Consider the following 12,924-nt stretch of genomic DNA (forward strand, 5'->3'; position numbering starts at 1 on the left):
TATGAGCCTAAAATAGAGAATTATACGGTCTTCATTTGAATATGAAAGATAGTTTTGTAAAAAAAATCAGTGAGTTTCAATAGTTAAATTTTATTATCACTAAAAAAACTTTGAACTTAGTTGTCAGTGGATACCATTTTAGTTAAAATATTTATGCATTAAGGAAATAATTGCTTTTCTGTTTATGTAGCTACCATCTACAAATTTGAGGGTTTTATTTGGGATTCTGAATGGATCCAATTACAATGGTATTGTTAAGGTTTCCTGCTTGCATATGCTAACTGATCTCTATCTTTAGAAGCTGATACTGGGTCAGTATTATTGAATAGAGACATTAAAGTATTGGTTATTATATTCAGCTTGTATCCTATTGGTATATGCAAGGAATACATTTTCCAGAATATTTGTAAGCAAGAAGAACAAAGAGTGCAAAAGAAAGGGGAAAGCCTATACCTGTAAAGATGGCTTTCTTCTTTGGTAGTTGGATGGGAACTAACTAGTTGTTGGCAAACTGTTTTAAATTGATTGTTGTTTGGGTTTCTTTTTGTCTGTTTGCTTGCTTGCCTGCTTGTTTCTCCTAACTGGGTGAGATAGATTTGATTGTGGTGTCAGGTGATCTCTTCTTGCATTTATACAAGACCCGTATATGTGTCTAGAGATGTCCCAGTGGAATCCAGAGTTGTACATCTCTCTGACATATGCCAACTTCTTCAAATATAAGGGAAAATACTTCATTTCTTCCAGGAGAATTTTGACATTCTTTTCATGTTTGGTCATTGTGAAATGCTTGTCAGAACTTTAAGTTTCATAGAATTATATCACACCTTCCTTCCCACATAGGTTATGTGAACCCTCAACATTCTAGCTAGAGAATCATTCTGACATTCCTGTATTGTCAGTATCAAAATTCTCTTTATCATCAAGAATAGTTTTGGGGTTTTTAAATTTTTTTTTCTCAGGCTCTAGCTTTAGGAGACAAACAAGTGAAATATTTCTCTAAATTCTTTGACGCCTAATGTGTTCCATACACTGAGTTCAAAAAATATTTTTTCTACATTCTACTGTTGTCAGTTTTTTGTGTTCCTGGCTGCTTCTCTGGTGGAAAAAATCAGCATTCATGTCTGCCAAGTGCATCAAAATTGGAGCATTCTGCCCTGTTATCACTGTGCTGTTGACTTCATCTGTCCTTTTTTTCCATGGAGTCACCAGCAGCAAGGTGCACCTTCTTGCAATGCTCACCTTCTTGCAAGAACTTCCTGAAATTTTCTGTTACATTTTGCCAGACAATTTCCTCAGTAAGTGTCTTGCTGGGAGTCTAACACCTATTCAATAAGTTGAGTGTTTACCAGATTTTTTTTTTTGCCAGTCAGTCACAGAGGTTTCAGCTTTTCTACATTTTCCTGATGCTATTTTCTCTGTGACCCCTGCCAGTGATTCCCAACATAGTCTTTCAAGAAATATTAATCTGCTCTCACTATATGCAGAATTACACTTCATTCACGTGAACATACCTTAGGCTGGCATGCACCACATGCATCCAGAATCTATTTCAATTGGCAAAAAAAGGAAAACACAGCACATCCAGCACTGATCACAGCTGTTTTTCCCTCCTTATTCATGCACGTGGCACAGAACTACTCCTCTAGAGAGGTAATCATAGCTCCCCTCTGATCTACCTCTCTAGATGGAGCTACTCCAAATTTCAACACAAAATTTCTCTACGCTTGGTTTTCTGCCACCACAACACACTCCAGATACCTGATATGATCAATGACCCTCAAGGCTCAAGCTTTAAATTCTTCTAAGGGAAATGGTACACATATCTCTCTTAAGCAGGCTGTTTAGAGTCATAGAAACCCAGACCATGAAAAGAAACAAACCAAAACAGAGCTCACCAAATCCCTTCATTTCCAAGAACACTATTTGCAGGTAGGTCTCAAAAAATCGTTTTAGTTATTCACCCATGATAGTCATTGATTGTCCTCTGCTGTTGAGAGACTTCACTGTAAGTCAAGCGATATCATCTGCTAAGACCTGATCATTCCATTTCCAGGTTAGTAATAAATAAGTAAACAGCAGCAGCCTAATGCAGGATTTTTTATACATGGACCACAGAGGTTTATTTATTTTAGCCTTACACTGTCCCACTATAAGTTAGTTTATCTGTTAGTGAGTCTTTCAGTATTCTTGAGGTATTCTTTTTAATCCTTAGGCTTATTTGAAACACTACTTACTCTGACATTTTTTATCTTTATAGTGATAAAATAAAGATCAAGGCTTAAAAATACGGTACATATTTTTTGACAAGGGTACAAGCAACAGCAATAAAACAGGTAATAAGGAATATGCATACATCAAGACCAGAAGGTCTGTGCTCCAACAGAGTCACATCAAAGATGGCCCACCCCTTTTCTCTCAACAGGAAGGTAGCAATAAAGATACCCAGAATGAGAAAACAAAGATGATGGTCAGCAGCCTTGCCTAAGAATTAGGGAGGATGAAAAATGCAAAACTGAGGTCATAGTCATGCCATGATGGCTTGACTCCCAGGGGTCATGAAAGAGCTTGTCAAAATTGTGATTTGTTGTGCCTGATCAAAACAAACCTAAGAGGCATGCCAAGGACTCAGTAGCTACTGTCCCCCGTCCTCTGTGTCACACACACAGTCCTGAGCAGACCAGACACACACATCTTGGTGCTTGTGACCATGAGTGAATGTGTGAAATAGAAGTGAATGAGTGCAAGTGACTGAAATCAGTTTTATTTAAAATAAATAATAAGCATCCACAGAGTCTTGAACTTTGTAACACTGATTCTTACACTTCCAAGGCTGCCATTTATTGATGAGTTATGCCATGAGAATTTTCATAATACTAACACCAAAAAAGCATTCCAATGCACCCATGGAACTTCAAGGGAGATGTCCTTGTGGGGAAGACTTTCATCTGCAGTAAAGGCAATGGTAAGAGATGGGACTAGAAGGTCTTTTTCCATTCTCTGGTTTTGGGAAGTGTATTCTTTTCCCCCCACAAAACCTCTACCTTCTGCTTCCTTCCTAGGAGCCCACAGATAAGGCAGCTCTGCTGTGTTTCAGCACCTTTCCAAGGAGATGTAGTAAATCCACTAGCTGTTACTGGGTGGAAGCACAGTTCTCTTCTCAGCCCTCTGCCTTTCCTCAGCTGGGGCAGAGGAAGCATGTACTAGCATTGCCCCAGGGAGAAAGAAAAACTGTCTGGCAGAGGCAGAACAGAGCACAGCTCATCTGGACTACACAGGACAACACAAAATATACATCTATTTTATAATACTATAGTAACTTAGTACTCAATCATTTTGACCCCAGTGGCAACATAGGTATTTAGAAGGACAGTTTATCATACTGTTGATAATTACTCATCACTGCTATCATTGCTAGATGATTAAAAGGAATACATTTGTCCAGTCTATGTCCAAGATGAGCTTTCTCATATCCTGGGAGTCAGTGGATCCATTCATTCCTCCAGAAGCAGTAAATTGAGTGTTGAGTAATCTGTCCTTTGAAATGTGTGAAGAAGCTGTTAAGAGAGCACAAAATATGTTTAGCCAGCAGTACCAGCTGGATGTGAGCCCATCCAGGATATACTCTGCTCAGCTGACAGCTGCTACCAGACTCACATGAGGGTTAGTCTCTAACTCTCTCATGTCTTATTCTGCCTGTCATCGACACCTTTGTCTTGCTCTGTAGGAGGGAAGGAAAAAGATATAACATAGGGACAATGCAGCATCGGGTGGTTACAGAGCTAGGAAGGATTTGCAGGGTGGCAGGTATTTAATGTGATGTGCACACCATGTTAGACAAGCTACTGAGCAGTAGGAAATTCTTGTTATGCCATAAATTGCATCCTCGCACCAAAGAGTAAATTACTTTCTGGTCATTCCATCTGTCAGTCTTCTTCCTCTCAGAAGAAAGCTTTTTGCCTTTTTTTTTTCCATTCTCTATCTATTATAAGAATCAGCCTTGTGACTGATACATGTCTTATGTGAAAACTGATTCAAATGCAACAGGAGAAAGTCCCGGTGTCTGCCACAAGCAGGTAAGTGGAGATGGAGATTGGATAGCTGAGTATGCCAACACAGGGCAACAAAGGCTGGACAATCCACTAGGGGAAACATTACTAGGGGCCCCATCTGTACTCTGAGTGAGTACGCTGGCATTTAAATTCCTCCCAAAGCAAGGGGATGTAGGAGGGTGAAAGACCTTCAGTGTTGGAAAGCCAGAACATTTTTTAAACATTCATGTTTTTAAACCTTCTTTTTGGAAGTCAACATTAGATTTTACAGAGTTAACAATAAACATGCTTTACAAAACCCCAAATTTGCTCTTCAACTCAGATCAGGAATGTGAAAAGCCTACTATTTTGCTGTCAGAAAAAATCAATGTCAGCCTTCAAAGGAACAAGTAGTAGCTCATGTTGTTGATAGGTGACGATCTAAGGCAAGCCAAGCTTTCTAGAGAGCAATATAAGCTTTTGATAAACCAAATAACATGGTTAGTCTATAGACATGCTTTGGGACTCACAAATCTCCAGAGCAGAAGGTCAGACATGAACATGATCTTGGGGAGACAAAAGCCAGTCGCTTCCCCCAGTCACATCCTTTGGTCTAGCTAAGGCTGTTTCCTCTCCCGCATCGGCCTGACCGAGGACCGCCGGGATGGGAGCCCTGTCCCGGGTGGCTCAGCCCGGGACTGGAGGGCGCTGCGCTGTCACCCCACGGCGGTCCGGCCGATCCCACGCCGCTGCCCTGTGCCCCGGGCGGGGAGCTGCGCCGCTAGCTCGCCCGCCTCGCTCAGCCGCCGCTGTGCTGAATGAAGGGCATAATCCCGCGGCGCCCGTTCCCAGCGCCCTCTCCTCCCGGGAAGGCAGCGGGGAGCCCAGCCCGGCTTCCTCACACCGCCGCATCGCTCGGTCACCCACACGCTCCCCGGCTCGCAGCGCCCGCGGGCGCCGGCGCCTCCCGGAGGCCGCCCGGGCTGCGGCGGTGACAGGGGCTCCAAGCCCCTCGCCCCGCCGCCCCCTCCCCTTCCCCTCTCCCGCCCGCCCCCTGGCCCTCCTCCCGTCACTGATTCGGCGCCGGAGCCCCGGGTGCCCGAGCCCCCCTCCCAGCCCCGGCCCCCGCCGCCGCCGCGGCTCCCGAGCTGTCAGTGCGCAGGCAGCGCCGCGGCCCCGCGCTCCGCACCGCGCTCCAGCCGCGCTCAGACCCCGCCGCCGCGGAGCCGCCGCCGCGGGGCGCAGCAGGTACCGTGCCGGGGGAGCCACCACCGGTGGGGCCGGGCTGCGCCTGCAGGGCCGGGGATTGAGATGGGATCCCCCGCTCGGACAGGGGCGATGGGAGTGGGGCCGAGGGCGGGCCCGGCCCCGGCGGCTCCTGAGGGGAGGCCGCCGGTGCGGACCGGAGGGACCGTCAGGGCTCTGGCGGCGGCCGCCGTGGTCCTGGAGAAGGCGGGCTGCGCTCGGGGCACGCTGCGGTGTCCCAGCCCGGGGCCCTCGGGGCGGCGGGCAGGGCGCGGGCGGCCGCCCGGGCGGGCTGCGCTCCTTCCATTCCCACCGAGCGGCTGGACAATAGCGGGAAATGCCCGAATTACCTTCCCTCACACCTTTCATTTCCAATATTAAATGGCTGTAGAGTTTTTGTGTGGGAAAGGGTATGCAATTTTGGCCCCACTTGTCGTGGAGCCCAGGTAGGAAAATCTCCCAGGGACTTGCCATGGGGAAGAGCATCCTGGCAAATTCCCACAGGGACAGTTTCTCAGGTGGGAAATAGCATTAATCTTGCATGAATCTCTAGTTTCTCGGTGGAACTAAGTCCCGAGGGTTTTCCCAAGAGTAGCATATGCAACTAATTCTGTAATGTACAATTTTCTGTTAGATAATATGACTTAATCCTCTGTGTACTTGGCCATCCTACTGTCATCTCCTCAACCCACTGCCTAAAAGCTCTTAGAGAAGTAGGTCAGTATCTCCAGATGATGTTTCTATTAGGCACTGGTGAGTTTCTGCGCTGCCGGCTGACTAGAAGGCAGCATTGTGACCCTTCCGTTTATGCACATTCTGAATGAGCCGAGCTTCAATTATTCATTCTGATGCTATTGCAACCTTCTGCAGTTTCTCTTCTCCAGGGACATGATGTGTAACAAGAGTTTGAAACACTTTGCCAGTGAGGCTGCAATCCTATCTAGGCACATGGCAGCTGTTTGCTTGTCTAGCCATTTTTAAGGGTTAATTTGTAGCACTAGGAGGTATGCCGAGGAAGAATGAGGATTCCCAGTAGAGCAGCATTACCCTGTGCATTCCTTCTGTTTCCCTCTAAAAAGCTATAATTCAAGGTACTGAATGGTTCGTGGACTATGCTCTACAGATGAGTTCTATCTTTTCCATCTGAAAGAAGCAATGCCTCCAGAGGGCATTTGGTTACCATAATGCAGAACCTATGGCTTCGATATAGAATTGGTTTAAATCTGATAATTTGTTGGTATTACAGACATTTGCTGTTTTGTAGATGAAGAAGCAGATGCAGAAATAAAATACATTGGAACCAGAGATTTGGCACCAAATCTCGGAACCCTGTTTGTTGTTATTTATGTTTTTGTTGTGTTGTTATTGTCTATATTTTACTTGTGTAATCATCTATCCACTGTGCTGTGCTCTGCATTCATAAACTGTGAACCATTCATGTTTTCCAAATACAGAAGACTGGGTGGGCCCACAATGGCAGCGTACTTAAGAGAAAATGGGATAACTATCCTGTGACCTGTAGTCACGGAGTGTAGGATAGCTTCTATAGCCTCCATTTTAATAAAAGGTGTCTTTTGGAAGAGCAGAAACATGGCTTGTTCATCACCAGCTCTTGGAACACTTGTGTAAAATAGTAACCTAGATGAACACAGGCATGCAGAGAAAAATGATATGTCAAAGGTGTAAAGAGACAAGATAGTTTGAACCTTCTGTGCAGAGCACCCTGTAATATGAAGACCAAAAGAAAAAGAGGCCAGTGCTGGCGGAAGCAGACGTGCAGTGAGCCTCTGAGTGATCGCTGTCATTGTGCCAGAATTTCACCCATTCTTATGGTTAATTACAGGCAGAAAGTGTTGAAATGAACTGATACGATAGTGACAGTAGATTTCCAAGGAGGTGAGTACCTCTGAGAGTATAATATTTTCAACTGAGAAACATCTCCCTCCAAGAGATACTCATCTCTGCATTGACTCTTAGGCAAAAGAATAGAGAGAAAAAGAGGGTTTAAAATTGCTACAGTCTTACAGATGCTGAAGTCTAGGACTTTGTTATCAGCATCTGAGGTCAGATTTTAGGATTTGGTGGGTTTTACTCCAGAAATCTTCCATTCAGCCACCTTTTTAAATCACCAAAGTATGAAACTGCATTCTATTCCAAGGTACACAGTTAAGGAAAATTATGTTTCACTGAATTACAGTTTATTGACTGGTCTGTAGGGGTGAGGTTCTTTATACTGTCTTGGAAGACATTAAGGCTTGGTCATTTGATAGTTCATCTTAAAACATTTGAAATACTGGCTCTGATTTTCACCCACTAGAAATTAAAAGCCTCTTACTTCTCGTTTGGCACTCAGAAATATGGTAAAGATCCTGTTGGTCAACCAATCCAAGTGGAAGTAAAGCCAGGACTTTGTTTTTCCTTCCAGCTTTCCTGTACCTTTTGTGTCTCCTAGATAAGGAAATTTGCATGAGGTTCAAATGAGATAAGCCAGTACTACACCACTGCTGTGCTGCTGGTGCTCCCTCAATACCAGGTCTACCCCTGAGTTCTTTCTTGTCCCTGTAAAGCTTCTCTCTAGTTGCATGCTTCCTCCAGACAGGTTAAAGAACAAAGGAGGAATTCCTGCTACATCTAATCAAAGGTCTGAGGTTTCCAGCAGAGGTAACACTGCCAGAATCAGATGATCACAGAGCAAGTAGTAAGGGATTACTCCCGGGGCTAATAATTGATTACTAGAAACAGTGCAAACAGTGAAACGATGAAAATTCATAAAGCCCTATTTCTCCCTCTTTACCCTCCAGCTGGTTAATTCACACCATGCATGTTTTCTGCTGTGCCAGGGCCTCAGCCACAGTGCCAGGAAAACTATCCAGATTGGGTTAAGGAATCTGGGGACTCTGTGGTAGTGACTACTGGAATAAGAGTCGGGGCTAGATGAGAGAGTTAAGCCTCTGTTGTCAGGAGGAATACCAGATCATCTTTATTCCAATGTACACAAAGGCTTACTGTCTGCGATGTGCCTGCTTGTGACCGCCATGGCTGGCGTTTATGCTCCGAGGAAAAGATCCTGCAGTCATTGGTCAAGAGCAGATGCAAAGGAAATGTTCAATCCACTGAAATCAGCCAGCTCCCCTGGTGCTGCCCTCAAAGCATATGCTGCTGTTGTAACTCCAGTGAATGTAATAAATTAGGACATTTATAGTATATCCTTAAATCTACAAAGAGAAATGGTCACATCTTTCCCATTTGTTTTGTCAGTATTCCAGCAGGTTCTAACAGAATTGGCTTTTGTTCAGTTTACCTATTAAAGGCTATTTGTAGAATAAGAGTGAGAGATTTCATTTGGGTTTTGGATTTTTTTAATGTAAAAGTTGAGATTCTTCACTATGGTTGCACATTAATGCAAATATTTTCTTTGGTGAGGTGTGGGGCATAGCAGGTGAAGGAGGCTATAACTGGGTAAACGTGATTATCTGAACAGGCAGGTCTTCTTTAAATAATATCAGAAGATTCAGAGCTCATAATCTGTATGCTTTTAGTATGTGCCAGTCCTTCAGAGAGGCCACAAGCTGCTTAACACTGACACAGTAGCTGTGTTGGGGTGTCCTGGATCTGCTTTTGGTCAGTGTTTTCTTACAGGACCTGGATGGTAATGTAAGGAGTGGGTATATCACATTTTCCAGGGACAGAAAACTGTGACACTCGAAATATGCTGGAGGAAAAGATTAGAATTCAAAAATTTTCCAACAAATTGGAAGAACTTCTAGGAAAAGAGTAGAATGAAGTTCAGTAGGGATAAATACAAAGTACTACAATAAGGAAGAAATTACCAACCACATAAGTACAAGACAGAAGTAAATGACTAGGTTGCAACTATGCAGAAAAGAATCTGTTATGATAGATCACAAGCTGAACATGAGTCAGTGTCATGCTGTTGCAAATGAAGGCAAACATCTTGCTAGGATATGTAAAAGACATGGAGGTCTGGAAGACGTGAAGTAATCCTTTTGCTCTGAGGCTAAAGCCTCATCTTGGAGGCTGGGCAAAGTTTTGATTACTGCACTTTGAGACAGGTGCAATTCAATCAGAGGGAGTCCAGAGGTGGGCAGCAGGACTCATCACAGGTCAGAAAAATGTGACCTGCAAGATTATTTGAAATAACTGTAATTTTTGGACCAGAAATTTGACAGGGGAATATAACAGTCTTCAGATAAAAAATAGCAGAGGGAATGATCTTTTCTTTGGGCTCATGGTGGATGGAGTAGAAAGCAAGAAGCAGCAGAAAGGATGATTATTTTAAACTAAGAGAATAATCTTCCAGGACCTAAGACAATAAAAACTGTCAAATATTTGATCTAGGGAGATTCTGATGACATTTTAAGAACAGCTTAGACAATCATCTGTGAAGAATCCAACAAGGCTAGTGATCCTATCATGGGAAAGCACCCTGGACTGTTTAATGTCTAAAGTTCTCCTCTAGACCATTCTTCTATCATTTTATGAAGGCAACGTGATCATTTCATGTAAATTAAATGAAAGAAGTCTGCTGGCCCTGTTCTGATGTTTGTCTGATATACAGGGGTATATCACAGCAACAAGACCACAGACCAGCTCTTTCTGAAAAAAGCCTGAAAGAAGAGTAAGAGCTTACTAGAAGACAGAAGAGATCTCTCTTTTTGGAAGAAAAAGGAAGGAATGGGACATTCTGATTTCTCTGGAGCAGATGCTTGACTGAGTCTGTGAATGCTGAAAACAGTGCTATGGAAGAAGAAAAATTAATGAAGATTAGCAGTTAGTAAAATTACCTGAACTGAAAATACAACTCTTCTGGTATTTTATTCCTTGAATGAAAGGTTGTAGTCCAAAAATGGTTTTTTGAGGTAAAAAAAAATAAAATCATGGAATTCAGAATAGGAATAAAATAAAACATAGTCCCATGATTTATATTTTTAGGCATTTCTCCAGGGAGAGAAAATCTAGGTCCTGTAGTATTCATGGTTTAACATATATTGTTTAATATAAATGAACAGACAGTCCCCTGTGCATGATGAAAAATCCTGGATCTCTCTGAGGAGACAGGTAGAAAGAAGAAAGAGATCAAATCTTTTGGATGCTGCAGTGGTGGGCTGCACATAAGATCCTGAATAGAACGTATTCTGAGTCCAACCAAATAATTTTTTAATCTTCTAAAGGGAGAGGGATTTTTCTCTCTCCTCAGGCTTTAGACCTTGTCACTCAGACAAAAAGAAAAGGTCTTAGAGAAGTTAAAGACGTACCGGGAGGAGTGGAAGTGTTTTTATATCAAGCAGGCAATAGGGAATTTTTTCTATGAAAACAGGTACTCCCTAGGACTGAAAGGCTACAAAGCAACTGCTGGGAAGAATCTGTGTTGAATGAACAAGACAAGGAGAAAATGAAAATTTGGCTGCACTTTTTACTAGCCTGTTTTCATGGAGCTGTTGCTCAGTGAACATACTAGCATAATAATCTCTTGTAATTTAAACACTCTTAGGCTGGAATTATCCATAAATTGATGGAAATCCTCATTTTTTATTTACTCTGGGACACATGAGCACAAACCATGACACTATATAAGCTGTGATGGATTTTCCCCCTCCCCCCATCTTGCATTACTGTGGGAATGCCTTGGGAAAAATAATTATATGCTTAGAAAGCCAGTCACTTGATGCCCCAGATATTTCAAAGTGAATTCACATCCCTTCCACTCAAGGACTGAGCAGTGCTTCACATCAGCTTGTACCACTTTGCCTGAGTTTATTTCCTCATTTCTCTTCCCATCCTTCCCTTTACTGTCTTTACTTCTCATAGGAGTGTATGAAACACTCTTTATTTGAGAGACACAAAGGGTATCCAAAAGAAGCCTTACTGGGATCCAATGCTAAGGAAGTTTAGCTTTAGAACAAGGTGGCTCTGGAAGGTAATAAAGAAAATATAGCTAATGTAAAAAATCCTATTTTTACTCTTAGAAGGAGGCAACAAGGTGAGGGGGTTATTCTCTAGGAAACTTGGGAGGAAATCTGAGACAGGCTGTGCAGAAAAATATTAAACATGCTGGTGGGGATTCTGCAGATGGTAAATGTTTCTTCTAGTGGAAAATGTTGATAATTGTCTTGAAAAGGAGAGGTGTTAGACAGAAGTAGCTACAAGGAAGGTAGGGGACTGAAAGAATTTGAATAGAGGAAGCACTGTCTTGAAATATGAACTGAATATGAACATTTGGGTTTCGGGTACATGACTGGAATTTCTCAATGTGGTTGCGAGGAAATTGTGTAGGCTGCTGCAAATGGCCCTACTTTCAGTATGAGCTCTGTACTTAATGCAAAGTAATGATATCCAAGCCTGCTTTAAATGAAGCATCTGCATAACAGGGTTCAGAGCAGCCATATCCTTCATGTTCTTTATGTTATGTTCAGCTAGGGTCTAAAAGTCAGGTAAAACCTGCCAAAGCATTGCTTCAGTTGTTATTTCAGTATTTTAACAAAATTATTTTCCTGTGAGCAAAATCAGAGGCATCAGCTTCAAGCTGTCAAAGGCAATTTTGCCTGGGAGAAAACTGGCTGGTCACACACGTGAGCCAGGAATCTGTGAGCACTTGATAGGCACTGAGCACTTCCTCACTGTGAATGAGCAGCTGATGAGGGAACAGCAGTGTCCAGCAGCGCTTTTTGGTGGTAATGCCAAAGCCTTTTACCAGTAGCTCCCCAGTGCAGATGGAGTTTTACAGAAATAGTCACACAAGCATTTCTGCTGCCATTATGAGGGGACTGGCGTTTTTTATACACTGGAAATGATATAAAGCTAGAAAGCAGATATTGGAAAAACTTTGTAAAGGTATATGTGTACTGAGGGCATTGTTCAGCAAATGCTTCTCTCTGTCCCTCCATCCAGGGCAGTAGATTCTGCCTTGTAGGCAGCAGCACCTCTGTGTCAGACTGTCACAGAAAAATCCAGGTTCAAAAACTTGTGAAGTGAAAACTTGACTTATAGAGGGTGTTGGGGAGGAACTTCACAGTTCCCTGTTGAAAAAGATGACAAGCTGATTAAATCAATGGACCAAAATATGCTCAGTGTTTTAAAAGTGGAAGCAGAAACTGTGGTTTTCCTGAAGATATCAAATATCAATTCACAGCCTTGGGTTGTCTCATTTGCAACAGCTCTAGCCTTCTGAGAAATAATTGCTAGTAAAATGGCTAAAAACTTGAAAGAGCTCAGGTTGCAGCTGTCTATAGATTGTCCTCAGAGAGGTCTTGTCACAAGGAATTTGGCAGGTAAGACTCCCAAAAATGGGGAACTACACATTGCTGGTTGTGAAGTGTCAGTATTAATAAGCATGACAATTACTAACCCTGCTGATTTACTTTGCTACTTTTAATTGTGTATCTGTAGATATAAAAGAAAGAGTCCTACTGGGACAAGTATTGGATAAATCTGATTCATTAAAAACAATTGATGTTGAAGATCACTATATGTATTGAAGAATTTCATTGTTCATCAAGAACTTCTGTTCCATACCAGGGGAAGTCTCTATCTCAAGACAGTGTCTGGTAACAAAAATGAGAGTAGTCACAGGCAGTGATTATTCTTTCAATGATTGTTTCTTGATCTGTCTACCAATTCACTGGGTACAAAA

General features: G+C 42.7%; 1 protein-coding gene and 1 long non-coding RNA gene across 3 annotated transcripts in view; one reads left to right on the forward strand and one right to left on the reverse strand.

Annotated features, from left to right (window-relative positions):
• Positions 1 to 2,745: 2,745 nt before the first annotated feature.
• On the reverse strand, positions 2,746 to 5,055 carry LOC121669565. The gene is made up of 2 exons (XR_006017805.1): positions 4,559 to 5,055; positions 2,746 to 3,554 (listed from the first exon to the last, which is right to left on the reverse strand). It is a non-coding gene; the product is annotated as an uncharacterized LOC121669565 (long non-coding RNA).
• Positions 5,056 to 5,152: 97 nt separating this feature from the next.
• C1QTNF4 (C1q and TNF related 4) overlaps positions 5,153 to 12,924 on the forward strand; it is a 20,681-nt gene continuing 12,909 nt past the window's right edge. Inside the window, exon 1 of one of the 2 annotated variants that reach the window (XM_042038661.1) lies at positions 5,153 to 5,276. The gene's annotated coding sequence lies outside the window, so the exon portion shown is untranslated. The remainder of the gene's footprint in view (positions 5,277 to 12,924) is intronic. The other variant, XM_042038662.1, reaches the window with a different exon arrangement.

The sequence above is a fragment of the Corvus kubaryi genome, unplaced genomic scaffold (genome assembly GCF_017639235.1).
Source record: "Corvus kubaryi isolate FWS band 111438036 unplaced genomic scaffold, C.kubaryi_AGA036_p1.0 37392, whole genome shotgun sequence".
In the NCBI taxonomy this organism is placed as follows: Eukaryota; Metazoa; Chordata; class Aves; order Passeriformes; family Corvidae; genus Corvus; species Corvus kubaryi.